We start from the raw sequence: 15,915 nt of genomic DNA on the forward strand, positions 1-15,915 counted from the left end.
CCAACAAACAGATCACAATTGATTATCTTCAGCTCCCCCCGCCCTACTGTCTTTGTTGTTATTCAACAACAGTATACCCCCACTTTTATATATCCTAAGAAACACTAATCCTAGGTTTAATTAACCAAAATATTTTTGTTTTAAGCATATTTCTAACCCCTTCCTGGATATGTAAACTCTTTCCTGTGCCTTGTTTTGTGTTTTACTATCAGGAACATCATCATCTGTTCACCTTTGGGTTTAAGCGCATTTGTTGTTCTGGAATATCTTACTAGCTCTCATCTATAACTCTGAATTTTAAAATACCTTAACAGAAAGCATAGAGCTATGCTTTGCTCACTGTTGTAATCCTATGTACTTGGCAGGCTGAGATCTGAGGATTACTGTTGAAAGTTATCTTCAATTAACCACAAGTAGCAAGAAGGAGACCTATAGCTACAACTGTAGAACAAGTGGTAGAGTACTAAAAGCTCAGGGATAGTGTACTGGCCCTGGATTCAAGCCCTAGGATTAGCACAAAAATAAAATTAAAAGCTTTTGTAGTTCATATAATTTCAAATCCCAGCTTATGACTACAAGCATTTTAGAAGACTTTTTGAATATTTTATTCACATTTTCAAACATGTTTTTAACAAAATGTGGTCTATGTGTGTAAAACATTTGTATGTATTGATACAATATTCACTTTTCCATATATAATTATTTTTTAAAAATTGAACTCTTCAGTGGTATTTTGTAATATTTAATTTATGAAAGAAATAATATATCACATGAAAATTTAGCTTTAGTTTTCTCTGCATTAGTAATCTTAGTATTTTTGATTAATTAATTTGTATATTTTGTGTACTTTTTGTTGTGGTTGTTTTGGAGTTCATATTTAGTAGTCAAGTGGTTTACCACTCTGCTACACATCAGCCTTTGTATCTTTTAATTTGTTCATAAGATAGAAACATTAATGTGAAAACAATATTGTTAACATTCACATACTCACAGCTCTTAGTATGAACATTATGGATAGAACTATTTACCGGTAAACTTATTATTTGTATTAACATCAAGAAAAATACAATATTTTTAACTAATAAAAAAGGTAAAAATTTATCTTTCTATAATTTGTGTGTTTTAAAACTGTGCATTTTTCACTGACTGCCTAGTAGGATAAAACTTTCAAAGACATCTTTATTAGTTGTCTTTATTTTTTCCATAATTTCATTTTTTTTTGTTTTTGTTGTTTTTTTTGCCAGTCCTGGGCTTGAGCTCAGGGCCTGAGCACTGTCCTTGGCCTTTCTCAAGGCTAGAGCTCTACCACTTGAGCCTCAGCACCACTTCCAGCTTTTTTTTTATGTATGTGGTACCAAGGAATCGAACCCGGGTCTTCGCTCATGCTAGGCAAGCACTTTAACCACTAGGCCAAACTCCCAGCCCTCCATTTGTGACTTTCTTCCTTTTGGTAGCAAGAATAGTTAAATATCAAACATGGGTAAGTCTTCCACTTACTTTTTTCTTAATCTTACTTGGGACCTGGAACAAAAAGATTTTCTACAAGTTTATTTATTCATTTATTTTTTGGGAGAATCAGATCGAGAATCAATAGTAATGTACTGACCACCAGATGAATGTAACTGTAACCTCTCTGTAGATCACCCTGACAAGAGAAAATTTTTTTAAAAAGAGTAATTTTGCAAGACACATTGCAATGGAGTCTTTATAGTTGCTGGGGAAGATAGTAATATAATTCCCACATTTTTCATCTTTGTTTCAGAGAAGTTGCCACCCATACTTCCCTCATCCAAGATGAAAGGGTCAGATGCTTTGTCTTTAGTTATTAGTTCTCCCTCCTGCAATGCATTGGCTAACTAGAAAGCACTTCCTCCACATCAGGAGAAAGACTTAGAAATCTTTCTGGATATTTTGTATTAAATTTTAGCATCATATGATTTAGTTAGGATAAAAAAAAACACATTTATCTGTAGTATGTAATTTAGCAGTTCTTACAAACACATACTTTCATTTTCTGTATTCAGAAATGACATATATAGTTACCTGAGCAAAACCTAGGCCAGTTACTTGCTTTTCATCTCTTTTCTCTTGCATCTAGAATCCTTGCTTGCTGTACAGTTACAAACCTTCCTATGTCTGTACCTGGAAACATACCATTAAAAACAAAATACTTAGCTATGAGATAATGATTTAACTTTATATAACTTTCCTATTATAAAGCTTATTTAGTTCCAAAACAGTTTTCTATTGCATGTCAATATTTTCATATGGACAGAATTAGAAATGCTATAGAGATAGGGCCTTCTTTGACAGCTTTCATAAGAGACAATTCTAAGATATGCAAGGGAGGCTGTGAGGGTTGGTGGCTTCTAAGCATGTTCATTTGCAGCACATCTTTGGGAGGTTCCAAAAACTGTTCCTTCTGCTTTCACTGGATTTAAATACTGAGAGTTTTGAGTACCTTGACTGGGGTATAGAAGTTGAAAACTTGATTGATGACACAAGCTAATTATCCTCCCTGGCTCTATTCCTGTTAATGAGATGTTTACAGCAGATTTGTAGAAGTTTGTCTCACAGAGACAGAAAACACAATCTATTAATGAGAAGCTTATCAAATGTTTCCCTTATCCATTGTTAGTGAATCAGAGCAACTGAAAGTACAGGCTAACATCATATTTTGAATGCATTTATATATGCACTGTGGTCCTTGAAGGACTGAGAATCACCTTTGACCATAACTTCTGGCCCGATCAATTAGCTGCACTGTTTTACATATATATATATATATATATTTCTTGTGATACATTTGTCATGTTATATGTGAACAATGTGCAGCAATCTAAGCCATCCCATAGAGTCCTTTTAACAGTTTAATAACTACTAGTAGGAAAATACTATTAACTTTAAACAATAAAATGTTTAAGTAGTATTTCCCAGACATATATATATATGTATTTATATTTATATATATATATATATATTGCCAGTCCTAGGGCACTGTCCTTGAGATTCTTTTTTCTCTTTCCTTTTTTTTTTTTTTTTTTGGTCAAGGAGTTTGAACACTGGACTTGGATGCTATCCTTGAGCTATTCAGCTAAAGGCTATCACTCTATCACTTGAGCCACAGTGCCACTTCAGTTTTCTGGTGGTTAATTGGAGATAAAAGTCTCATGGACTTTAGTGCAGGGCTGGCTTTGAGAACCCTGATCCTCAGATCTCAGCCTCTGAGTAGCTAGAATTACAGGTGTGAGCCACTAGCGCCTTGTTATCCTTGAGCTTTCTCAAGGTAGCACTCTATCAATTCAGACAAAGCACCCGTTTCAGCTTTTTCTGTGTATGTGGTTCCAAGGAATCAAACCCAGGGCTTAGTGCTTGCAAGGTGAGCATTCTACCAGTAGGTCATGCTGCAAGCCCTCCTAGACATGTTTCTTGAAGTAGCAATTCTCAGAGATATTCCTTTCCTTACCAATTCACTTCCTGATGATCTTCTGTGTGTTTCATGTGGGTTCAAGGCAGGCAAAGTTTTAACTGCCATGGTTGATTAGTTCATAGAAAAGTCCATGACTATATGTAATTTGCTGGGAAATGTAGGAAAGAAATAAGATCAACTTATATATAAATAACACCATAATTCTATACCATTTTGATTGCTTTAGTGTTTTTTTTAATCTTCCCACAGTTAAAGCTGGATAGACAGGAAGACACACACAAATGGATGAATTAATTTGTGTAAAATTATAGGATTAACGTATAGGTTATGGAGTCATACATTTGTGTTGATGGCCCCACTTTCTTTTTTTTTCTTTTTGGATTGAGAACAGTAGTTTATTTTATCTTTCCAATTCACTGTAACTAACAGCTGACAAAAGTGAGAGATGCTAACTGATACTGCAGAGACTATGTTTAATGTTTTTTTTTGTAATTTTATTTTATTTATTTTTTGCCAGCCCTGGGCTTGAGCTCAGGTCCTGAGCACTGTCCTTGGACTTTCTTAAGGCTAGAGCTCTACCACTTGAGCCTCAGTACCATTTCGGGCTTTTTTCTATGTATGTGGTGCCGAGGAATTGAACCCGGGTCTTCATGCATGCTAGGCAAGCACTTTAACCACTAGGCCAAACTCCCGGCCCCTGTAATTTAATTTTTTTAAATAATTTTTATTGTAATTAATAAAAGGGTTACAGATATTTGCCAGATAGAAGGTGCATTAATTCACATACATTGATACCCTTTCACGTATCTTGGCCCCCATTACCCTCGCCCCCCACCCCGCATCTTGATTTTCCCCCTTCCCTATCCAATTTCAAATAACAAAATACAAATATATCCACTATATCAGATAACAAAGTGAGATACTGTAATAATATGATATAACCAAGGGACAGCAAAACAGATGAGAGATAACATAGTACATTAAGGACAACAATCATTCATTAAATGGCTTTTGTTTCAATATCCTGGAGGTCCTTTCAATTAGCTTCATCCTATATGGCCTTATGTATCAAGGTTTTGCTCTAATGCAAATCTCTGCTAGTAGAGCCCAAGGTTTCTACTGATTATGACAAATGAGGGAAAACATTGAGCCTAAGTTCCTTTGAGTCTGGCTTACTTCACTTAATATGATTTTTTCTAAGTCTTTCCATTTCCTAACAAATGGGTCCATGTCGTTTTTTCTGACTGCAGCATAGAATTCTATTGTGTACAAATACCACATCTTGTTGATCCACTCATCAACTGAGGGACATCTAAGTTGGTTCCATATCTTTGGTATGGTGAATAATGCTGCAATGAACATTGTTGTGCTGGTGGATTTAGTATGCCCTAATTTCTGGATGGTTGGAAATTTTGGATTGCCTCTTCTATTTCTTTCTTTTTTTGCCAGTCCTGGGCTTGAGCTCAGGGCCTGAGCACTGTCCTTGGACTTTCTCAAGGCTAGAGCACTACCACTTGAGCTTCAGCACCACTTCCGGCTTTTTTCTATGTATGTGGTACCGAGGAATCGAACCCGGGTCTTCATGCATGCTAAGCAAGCACTTTAACCACTAGGCCAAACTCCTGGCCCTGCCTCTTCTATTTCTTTAAAGTATGACATTGGGATATTGATGGGTATTGCATTGAATTTGTAGATAGCCCTTGGCAAGATTGTCATTTTCATGATGTTGATTCTTCCAATCCAGGAGCATGGGAGGTTTTTCCATTTCCTTAGTTCTGCTTTAATTTCCTTTTTCAGGATTTTAAAGTTTTCACAAAAAGGTCCTTTACATTCCTAGTTAAGCTAATTCCTAGGTACTTTATTTTCTTTGAGGCTATTGCAAAAGGAGTTGCTTTCCTGATTGTTGCCTCATTCCTCTCACTGTTGGCGTACAGGAGGGAGTTGATTTTTGAGGGTTAATTTTATAGCCTGTTACCCTTCCAAAGTTGTGAATCAGCTCAAGGAGCTTGGGAGTAGAGTCTATAGAGTTCTTTAAATACAGAATCATGTTGTCTGCAAAGAGGGATAGTTTTATTTCCTTTTTCCCTATTTGGATCCCTTTTATGCTTGCTTCTTGCCTTATTGCTCTGGCTAGGAATTCTAATATTGTGTTAAAGAGGAGTGGAGAGAGTGGGCATCCTTGTCTCATTCCTGATTTTAGAGGGAATGGCTTTAGCTTTTCACCATTAAGTATAATACTAGCTGTGGGTTTGTCATACACAGCCTTTAGTATACTGAGGTATGTTCCATGGATTCCTAGTTTCTCCAGAGCTTTTAACATAAAGGGGTGTTGGATCTTGTCAAATGCCTTTTCTGCATCTATTGAGACAATCATGTGATTTTTGTCCTTGCTCCTGTTGATGTGTTGAATTATGTTAATTTTTTTGTGTATGTTGAACCAGCTTTGCCTCCTTGTGATGAATCTTGTTTGATCATAGTGTATAATTTTTTTGATGAGTTGTAGACGGTTGGCCAGTATTTTGTTGAGAAGTTTTGCATCGATGCTCATCAAAGAAATATGTCTATAGTTCTCTTTCTTTGATGAATCTCTGTCTGATTTGGGGATGAGGGTTATACTGGCTTCATAGAATGAGTTTGGTAAAGAACCTTCATTTTCAATTTCGTTGAAGAGCTTGAGGAGTATTGGTGTGAGCTCTGCTTTGAAGACCTTATAGAATTTAGCTGTGAATCCATCTGGCCCTGGGCTTTTCTTAGGTGGAAGGTCTCTTATTGCCATTTCTATTTCAGTGCTTGAAATAGGCCTGTTTATTTGGGATAGTTCTTCTTGGTTCAGTGTGGGTATGTTAATATTGTCTAGGAATTCATCTATTTCTTCTAGATTCTCAAATTTGTTGGCATAAAGGTTTGAGTATTCCCTCATGATACTCTGGATCTTGGTAATTTCTGTTGTGATATTACCATTAATTTGCTTCCTTCTACTGGGATTAGGGTTGGTTTCTTGCTCTTTTTCCAGGAGTTTAAGGTGGCACATTAACTTGTTGGTTTGCAATTTTTCCAATTTGTTATTGTAGGCACTCAGAGCTATAAATTTTCCTCTGAGTACTGCCTTTGCCGTGTCCCACAGGAGCTGGTATTTTGTGTGCTCCTTTTTGTTAAATTTCATAAACTGTTAGATTTCTGTTCTGATCTCTTCGATGACCCATTGGTGATTGAACAATGTGTTGTTCAATCTCCATGAGTTACAGGGTTTTCGTTGGTGGAGGTGTGTGTGCAGTTCCAATTTGATGCCTTTGTGGTCTGAGAGCTTGGAGGGAATAATTTCAGTGTTTCTGAATCTGTCAAGGTTTGTTTTATAGCCTAAGATGTGGTCTATTTTGGAAAATGTTCGATGTGTTGCTGAAAAAAAAGTATATTGTGTTGTTGCTGGCTGGAATAATCTGCAGATGTCTGTTAGATCTAGTTGGTCTATATAGTTGTTCAATTCTAAGGTTTCTCTGTTGAGTTTTTGCCTTGTTGATCTGTCCATAGGTGAGAGTGGTGTGTTAAAGTCACCAACAATCACTGTGTTTCGATCTATGTATGGTTTCAGTGAAAGTACAGTTTGCTTGATGAAGTTCAGAGCTCCGGGATTTGGTATGTAGATATTTAGGATCGTTATGTCTTCCTGAAGGAAAGATCCCTTTAGTAGTATGTAGTAACCTTCTTTGTCTTTTCTCACTAATTTTAGTTTGAAGTCTATTTTATCTGATATTAGGATGGCAACTCTAGCCTGTTTATGGGGGCCATTAGCTTGATAGAGTTTATTTCAACTTCTCTCTTTCAAAATTATTTGTTTTTTTGGGTAAGATGTGTCTCTTGAAGACAGCAAAACAATGGATCTTGCTTTTTGATCCAACTAGACAGACTATGCCATTTAATTGGAGAGTTAAGTCCATTGATATTGAGAGTTAGGATTGAGAGATATTTATTAGTTCCTATCGTTTTTAAAAGCTTTCATTAGGGGGTGGCCCCACTTTCTTAGAAACTGTATAGAGAGAAATACATATTGTTTATGTAGTATTTTAGGCTATTTTTCTGTAGTCTGGATAATAATTATCAGTTTATACAAGACGTGACCTTGCTTAATCAGAATTACAATCTTTGCTTTAAAAACTTCCATTTTCCTGATGGAAAGGTCTACACCACTTGGTAACTGTTGCAGAGAGATATGTTTTTCCCTTCCCCTTTCTTCCCCAACCTGATTCACATACAGTATGCTTTTAGAGGTATATAAAATGCTGCTCATTTTCTCTTCTAAACAATCTCTACTATGATTTCTTTTTTTCTGTGTTGTTTTCCTAGTTCCTATGGGATATGGAAACATTGAACAGTGATAACTTTAATTTCAGACTTTGTGATTTATGCTTCATACATCAAAGATAAGAATTTAGTAAGACATGCCTTATTTTATTGCCACCAAAAAACAGTATAAACATTAGACTTCTAAATATTATTCTCCTGATGTCAATGATAAGTTGTTGGATAGAGTCTGTAAGTTAGGGCAAAAGAACAGAGGGAATGTAAATAGAATAGCAGAACTTTTAAAACTGTTACACTAAAGCATGTATGTCCTTTGTTAGCTAATTGCTTTCCTTCTTGTCTCTGTGCCCTTGAAAATATTTTTTGTATGCAGGTAGTGAACTTAGTCATAGGATGGCATCTTTTTCTACGTCTTTTCTCCAAATTATAAAATTTCTTTAAAAAATAAATTAAAGTCTATTATTTTTATTGTTTATTCTTCCATCGATTTTATTTTTAGATTTTATAGAAAGGACAGTCTATAAATTATAAAACCACTGAAAACCTGTTTTAGTAGTCAAATACAATCCTTACAATTAATTTCAATATAGAATTTGAGTCCCACACCTCTTGGCGATTTTATTTGAAGAGATGCACAATGCCAAAGTTGAGTATACATTTGTTTTGGGTAATTGCTTCCCTGATTATGTGTTTTTTGTTTGTTGTTTTTTGTTTTTGTGAGCAATGCTAGCATTGCAGTACCTATTGTCTCTTTACTCTCTACACATATGACCCTGTTTCCTTGCATCTCATACTAAGTGAGTTGGACATGTAACGTGCTAGAGCAGAATTTGAACTGTGCTCAATCCCCTAGTTCTTGCTTCATTCTCTCTGTGAGTAGCCCACGGTCGTCATTTTGATGATAATAGTCAACTTATTTCTGGTCACATTTACCTCTAATGTTACTGCTTCTCATTGACATCCTCAGGGATTATCACTTGATATAAGCAAGCAGAGTTGTAAACTGAACCAGGCAGACTGAGAAACCTTGTGGGGAAATGAAGGAGGAAGGTAAGATTAGTTTCAGGAGTTTGAAAAAAGGGACAGCATTGAATTTTTAGTGTCAGTTTCCTTAAACAGCCTGTTTAACAAGATGATTAAACTTTTTGTTTGATTCTTGCTTTCCATTCATATATCTCTGAGGTGTTTTTTTTTCTTTTTATTGTAATTAATAGAAGGGTTACATTATATTCACCAGATAGAAGGTGCATTACTTCACAAACATTGATACCCTTTCTCATGACCTGGTCCCCATTTCCCTCCCTCGCCCTCCCCACTCATCTTGATTTCTCCCCTTCCCTATCCAATTTCAAATAACCAATAAGCACATATAAAATATATCAGATTTTTTAAAAAATCTTGAATATCTCTGTCTCTGTCTCTCTTTCTCTGCTTCTCTCCCTATAATAAATCACTTTCTCTCTATGTATCTTTCTCTTTTATCCTTTTTCCTGTTTGCCTTCATACTTCATTTCTTCCTTCTTATTCTATGACTCCTGTTACCTGCATGTTAATAGATCATTCCTAATTAGTCATCTTCTGGTCTATAAATCTCTTTCCTCATCAATAATTCCTATAGCCTTTACAAGAAAGCCAATAAAACACAGCAATATGAAGTTGTGTGCTTCTGACTAATCTAGATTATGAGTATTATCTGTTTTGATAAAAACAATTGGACTGACATACATAGCAAACAAGGAAAAACAATTTTAAGTTACTAGATTTAAGAAGAAATACACTTGTAATGATTAACAAAATCTTCAAATATCTTAAATCATTTGTTCTTTTGTCTAATAATTGGCAATCCACTTAATGATACTAAAGTCAGTATTCTATTATTATTATTGTTGTTGTTGTCATGGGGTTTGAACTCTGGGCCTGGGCATTGTCCCTGAGCTCATCAGCACAAGGCTACCACCCTAGCCCTGGAGTTATAGCACCACTTCTGGTTTTCTAGTGGTTATTTGGAGGTAAGTGTTCTCACAGTCTGTAGTGCTTGGGTTGGCTGTGAACCATGATCCTTAGAGCTCAGCCTCCTGAGTAGCTAGGATTATAAGCGTGAGCCACTGAGCCCAGCATCCAGTATTAATTTTGTCTTCTATTAATACATGTTGTTTCATGTGCCCAAGTGGCTGCCTCCTATTTTAAATGCTGAAAGGAATAGGAGAAGAAATGGAGGATAAGGCCCTCACCAAACTCTTCTGTTTTGGGGTGAGGTGGGAGTAAAAAACAGTGAATTCCTCAAAATTTGAGTCAATTTTTGTTTATGTCATTTGGTCCATTTCCAGTCAGTCCTACATCTCATGATTAGTCCAACCCAAAGTGGATAAGAAAAAATTATTGTTGAGGGTTCTCAGTGTGTGCAGTGAAACAGTAAAAAAGTAGCTTGGTAAATTGAGTATAGTAACTTCCGATCAGAATCAGCTGTATTACCTTTACTGGAAAATGAGTATAAAATACTTAAATATATGCCTACACATAAGCAAGATGCCAATACCTACTCAAGAGACAGTAGCAGTCCCTTACTTGTGATCAGTATTGTTGCCGTGATAAACTTTTTCTGTCCAGGCAAGGTGGCTCAAGCCTGTAATCCTAGCTAATTGGGAGGTTGAGATCTGAGGATCTTAGTTCCAAGTCAGCCCAGGTAATAAAGAACTTTAAGATTCTTATCTTCAGTTTACCTCTAGAAAAGTGGAAGTGACCAGCTATGGCTCCAGGGGTAGTGTAGTAGTCTGGAGCTGAAGAACTCAGGCCGAGTCCAAGCCCTAAAATTGACAAAAAGAAGAAAAGAAAACAAAAAGAAAACCTTTTTCTGTCTATCACCTATACTTACTATACTTCTAAACATGAATTTGAATTCTTCACTTTCCAACTTTTGCCTTTGTGGGACTGAAACATAAATGTTTAAAAATGAAGCCATGCTAACCATGACTACCAACATTTCCAGTCTCAACTGTTATAAATTATTCTAGAAATCTTGTCTGTTCTCTGATTTCCCTTGACAATCTACCTAAAAATTTCTTTCAAATGAGTCGAATGGCCCTATTAATTTTTATACTTTATATCCGTGATGGTTATATATAGGTTTTGTTCTTGGACAGGAGAGTAAAAGGCATGTTACTATCCACATTCAATCCTTCCCATTGTCTTACCCCAGGTTGTAATTTCTGATATATCCAAAACTTTTTGTGAAGCCATGACTTATGGAGCTGACCGGAAGGACTCATATGATACTTTACACCGGTAGTAGGAAATCTGGGTGGGCATAGGGCAGTGTTATGGACAGAATCTATTCAGCATTGATCTAGAAAAGACAGCCAGGTAATGTGTCTCAGTTAAAGCCAATAAGGAAGCCACTGAGAAGGGTTTCTGAGGACTCACGCTCTCACTTGCTTTAGTTTATGCCTTTCTGATTCTGTAAGGAACAAATTGATGAATTATAGGTCTGCAGAGAAGAGTAATCATTTGTTAGCTTAAGTAAGGTGTCTTGCCTTGATTGCAATGTTTGGTACTGAATACATTCACTGCACCTTGGATCCAGTCATTGACATGTAAATTATATGAAATGTTTGTGAAGTTATAAAAGTCAAATTTACGGCAGAAAGTCATGGTTTATGAACTGAAGCCAACGGACTTACGTTTAAAGGGAATCCTTTCTGGACTTGTTAGTAGAGAACATACTCATGTTTATCCCTCTAGATTTATCCAGATGATGTATTTTTTAAGAGTGACAGCATGGGTTTTTTTATGTATCTTCAATAGAACTGCAGAATATCTCCTGCTGAGATATTATTTTTCTGGTAAACACAAACTGAATATCGCTGGGTGCCTGTAATCCTAGCTATTCAGGAGGCTGAGATCTGAGGATCATGGTTCAAAGCCAGCCTGAACAGGAAAGCCTGTGAGACTCTTATCTCCAATTAACCCCCAGAATACCAGAAGTGGTGCTATGGCTCAAGGGGTAGAGTGCTAACCTTGACCTGAAGAGCTTGGGGACAGAGCCCAGGCCCAGAGTTCAAGCCCCATGACTGACTAAAACAACCCCCCCCCAAAACAAAAAAAAAACCAAAACTGAATATCTAGGACATCCTGCAACCCATGATGATACTTAAATGAAAAACTATAAAGATTCACTTGACTTCCTAACATACCCTCTATAAACATACTTACCCTTCACTGATTATGAATTAACGGATGCAACAGCTTTGCTGTCACAGCTGATGAGAAACTAAAATTAGTGCTCCCAGGTGTGTTTTGGTAGGCACAGAGGGCAGGTACGTTCTCGAGCCTTTCCATTTCCTGGATGTACCTTCTTGAGATTCAAAAATTGGCAACCTGTGCATGCTGCAGAAATGCCAGGGAAATTTCATGTGACTGGAAAGATGGGAGGCACAGCAGCAATTCTGGCTTGGGAGGATAGTGGTTCAAAAGACTCAGGTGCAATCGTGATCATCGGGCTGACTGTACCAGCCTGTGCATGGAAGGAACATTGTCTGATTTTGGAAGTGTCTGAAACGAATGTGAAATAGGGTACCTGACTTTATGCAGCATATTCTCTTCCTTTGCTCAGTAGGAGAGTGGAAGAGTAGCAAGCTGTTCTTTGTTCAGAGCTCCTCTCATGTCCTAGTGAATTGAAGGCATTATTTTTTCTGCCTCATTTGTCTCAGCCCTTACATAGGGGATTAAGTGGATTTCTCTGGATCTGGAGAACTAGTGGAAGGAATGTTATTTTTTTAAAATAAAAAGTGATTGAATATGGTGCTGGTCTTCACTGACAATGTTCTCCTTGCTTTGTTGGAGCGATGGGATTATTCTGGAATGTTTCCATGCCTATTTTTCCTTTCTTTGCAATGCCCAGGGAGACAAGTGAATATGTATTTACCCAAATTACATAAATTGTTATTATTTCATCAACACAGTTGTTCCTCTTGACATTTGTAGAGTGCCCTTTAGTTGTCTTTTTAGATGCAGTACTCACAACTTCCTAGTAAATAAGAGCAGGCTTGTATGCTCTCTGAGCAGGTAAGATCTCTGAAGTACAGGGTGATTAAATATGAATAGGTGGATAATGAGGCACCTGGCTGGTGTCATCCATGTAGATGTGGAACAATTTACAAGACTGAGGTGTGCGTTCCCTGAATATACATTTATTAAGTGTCCAATATGTGCGAAACATTGCCCAAGGTGCTGTGAATTAAAAGACAAATAAGATAATAAGATACCCTACCCTCATAGAGCTCAAAGATTAATAGCAGGGACCATTTAAACAATTAAGAACGGTAAAGTGTTCCTAGAATTATAACAAATGACTATATAAGCAGAGGGCTGACTTATTTATAATGGATGTGCCTAATTTGAACTCATCTGTAAACTGCTTAACATTCTATGCAAGACTGTATATATGCATATACACATAAATGTTGTATGTGTATAAATTTCTGTCAAGTACAAATTTCATCAGTATAAGATATTCTTAGGAATTAGTGTTCAGAAAGATAGTGTTCTTAAGACAGACACTGATAAATACCACATTATCCCAATAGCTTTGATGAAGTTGCCATGATAGCTGTACATATGAAAGAAAATAATCATGTGTGGGTCCTAATGCATGATTTTCTGATAAAGCTGAATAAATCTTTGATTCGGGGTCAATCTAAACCAAGAATTTACCCCCCCACACACACAACACACATATATGAGGCCCACATGTTATGAGCAAAACAATGGACATCACATGTCATTAGCCTTATGAAATATATTGTCTTCCATTAAATTAACTCTTCCTGCTTTACTGCTGAAGAAAAGAGTTTTATAGGAGATCATAAGACAATAGAAAATACTTAATTCTTGGTGGTAGGGTATAGAAAAGGGGCTGATAGAGTGGAAACCTTTGAATAACTTGAACTCACATTCACAAATAATCCAGTTTCAAAAAAGCAGTAGCAGAAGTTGTTTGTGAAAAAAGTAACTCTTCTTTAACTGGTAATTAAAGTTTTTACCTATATATTTTTTAATCTGTAGGATTTGGGTTTAATCCTGGGAAACCTGAGATTGATAGATGATTATGTTAAAGATGTTAAGCCTTTGAGTAGTTTTCTGAGGTAAGATGAAATACATGGGATTGCTTCTGGATATGGAGAGGACAAGTGATAGTCTGGTGTGTCAGTACATACTATTTGGGACTGACTGGAATGCCAATCAGTCGGTTAGTTTTTTTGGGTTGAAAACTAAGGAACATTTGCTAATTTATTGCAGAACCAGCAGACAATCAGCTCTAGCTCAAAGAAGGGAGGCCACACTGGGGAGAGCATTTTTTAAGGTCTTATCCTCACTATATGGATTAGAATGCTACCAGGAGGAACTGGACAGGTGTGTCTCTGCCTCTTTACTTGGTTAAGTCCATCCATCACCAGCACTATAAATTCTAGCTCCTTGAAATCCTTGTACTTCTGTCGCTGTCTCTTGAGGATCACAGTTGTCCAAGCCAATGGTCTCTGACTGATGGAGAATCCTCCATGCCAAGTAAAACAGGGAGGAAATGCATGGAACCCATCTGGCTTTTGTAGTGGATGGAATTGCCTTGTCTTGACTAGAAAATGTGTACACTGAAGCACATGGATATACTATTCAATCAGAAGACACAATAGACAGTGCTGTGGGCATGAATTTTCCTTGTCCCAAAATACCCAGGGAAAACTGAGGAAACTGATATCAAGGATAGGAAGAGATAGCTGCTTAGCAAACAATAGTAACTCTCAAATTCCTGGGATAGATTCCAAATATGAGGACAAATAGTGGTGATAACAAGTAGACGTGCTTGACATGGGCTACTAGTAAATTCAGCACATGTTCTGCTCATGTAATTTGGACTGTGCAAACACTGCTTTATTTCAGTCCCAGTATTCTACCCATATCAGAGAAGGTCCTTGTAAATTCTGTTTTGATATGGGCATGTAAATGTCCATATAGTAGTTTTCACATATTCATCTTGTACCTGCCTGATACTAGTCACTATTCTAGGCAGTAAGAAAAGAAAACAACAAACAACCCTAAACAGTTGTCCATAAATACAGCATAGATACTAAACCACAAAGAGCAAGTGAAAATCCAAAAATTCTATTTTATAAACCCTATATTTGAAATCACTATTAACCACATAAAAATGCAGGGGGAAAGAATGGAAGATACTGCTTTGATTTTGATAAGCATACTGTGAGTATTTAAAGCCAGTAGTTGGAATGTGGTAGTCCAAATTGTGATCACAACATCAAAGTGAAGAGACTCAGGGAGTTAATGGTGAAGTACTTGAATCTTTACAGAAACCATTCAAATAATTGAGAAAGAGATTTCTGTAATGTAAGACGATCCTATAGGAGGAAATGTAAAGGCTTTAGGAGGCGATTCAAATCTATCAGATGGACCATTATCTTTCAGGACTGCTTTTATTTTTTTTCAGTCAAGTGATAATCCTCAGAACTCAATTGAAGGTAATTGAGGAGATAACGGAGATAATAATTTGGAAAGACAAAGTCTAGTCAATAACTGAGGAAGTTTTGCTAAATTGCCAGGGTGAGGGGCTGCTCTCCCAATCTCAGAGTTCGTTATTTGCCTTTGTGTTGACTCTAGATTCAAAGGTATCAGAAGGAAAAAAAAAAAAACAACATGTATTAGTTGAAGCAAGCTCATTTGAAAGCTGGAACAGGAGCAGGTGAAGTTCCCCAATGGGAGGTGATGTCCATGCTTTAATAGAAGGAGCTGGAGTCCAGTGCTCTCTTTGTGTAAATGGAGAACATTCCTACTTTATTCAGGCACTGCCTTGCATTCCCCATGTAATTCCAATGCACTTGGGAGTTCAGTAAATATTTTGTTCAAGTGAATTGATTAGAGTTGGAATGTTTCTCTGAACCACTTGATAATGACTCCTATTTGTTCCATTTTAGACATGGCTAAATTTTTCCATTCTTCAGAGATCACACACACCCACCCACACCCACACCCACACCCACCCACCCACCCACCCCCCCCCACACATATACACATAAGAGCTTCAAAGCATTCTTTCTCACTTCACTATTAAAAATTAGAAACAAAAACAGCTCAAGACAAGCCAAATTTATAAAGATAAAAAGGAAATTCGCCTTTTTAGA

At 36.7% G+C, this 15,915-nt stretch overlaps 1 long non-coding RNA gene across 1 annotated transcript; it reads right to left on the bottom strand.

Moving 5' to 3' along the window:
- Window positions 1-2,049: 2,049 nt before the first annotated feature.
- Window positions 2,050-8,771, bottom strand: LOC150069309 (uncharacterized). The gene is made up of 3 exons (XR_016535381.1): window positions 8,663-8,771; window positions 3,467-3,578; window positions 2,050-2,142 (listed from the first exon to the last, which is right to left on the bottom strand). It is a non-coding gene; the product is annotated as an uncharacterized LOC150069309 (long non-coding RNA).
- Between the last annotated feature and the right edge of the window lie 7,144 nt (window positions 8,772-15,915).

Source organism: Megascapheus bottae, chromosome 1 (assembly GCF_031878675.1).
Source record: "Megascapheus bottae isolate mThoBot1 chromosome 1, mThoBot2.hap1, whole genome shotgun sequence".
Lineage (NCBI taxonomy): Eukaryota > Metazoa > Chordata > Mammalia > Rodentia > Geomyidae > Megascapheus > Megascapheus bottae.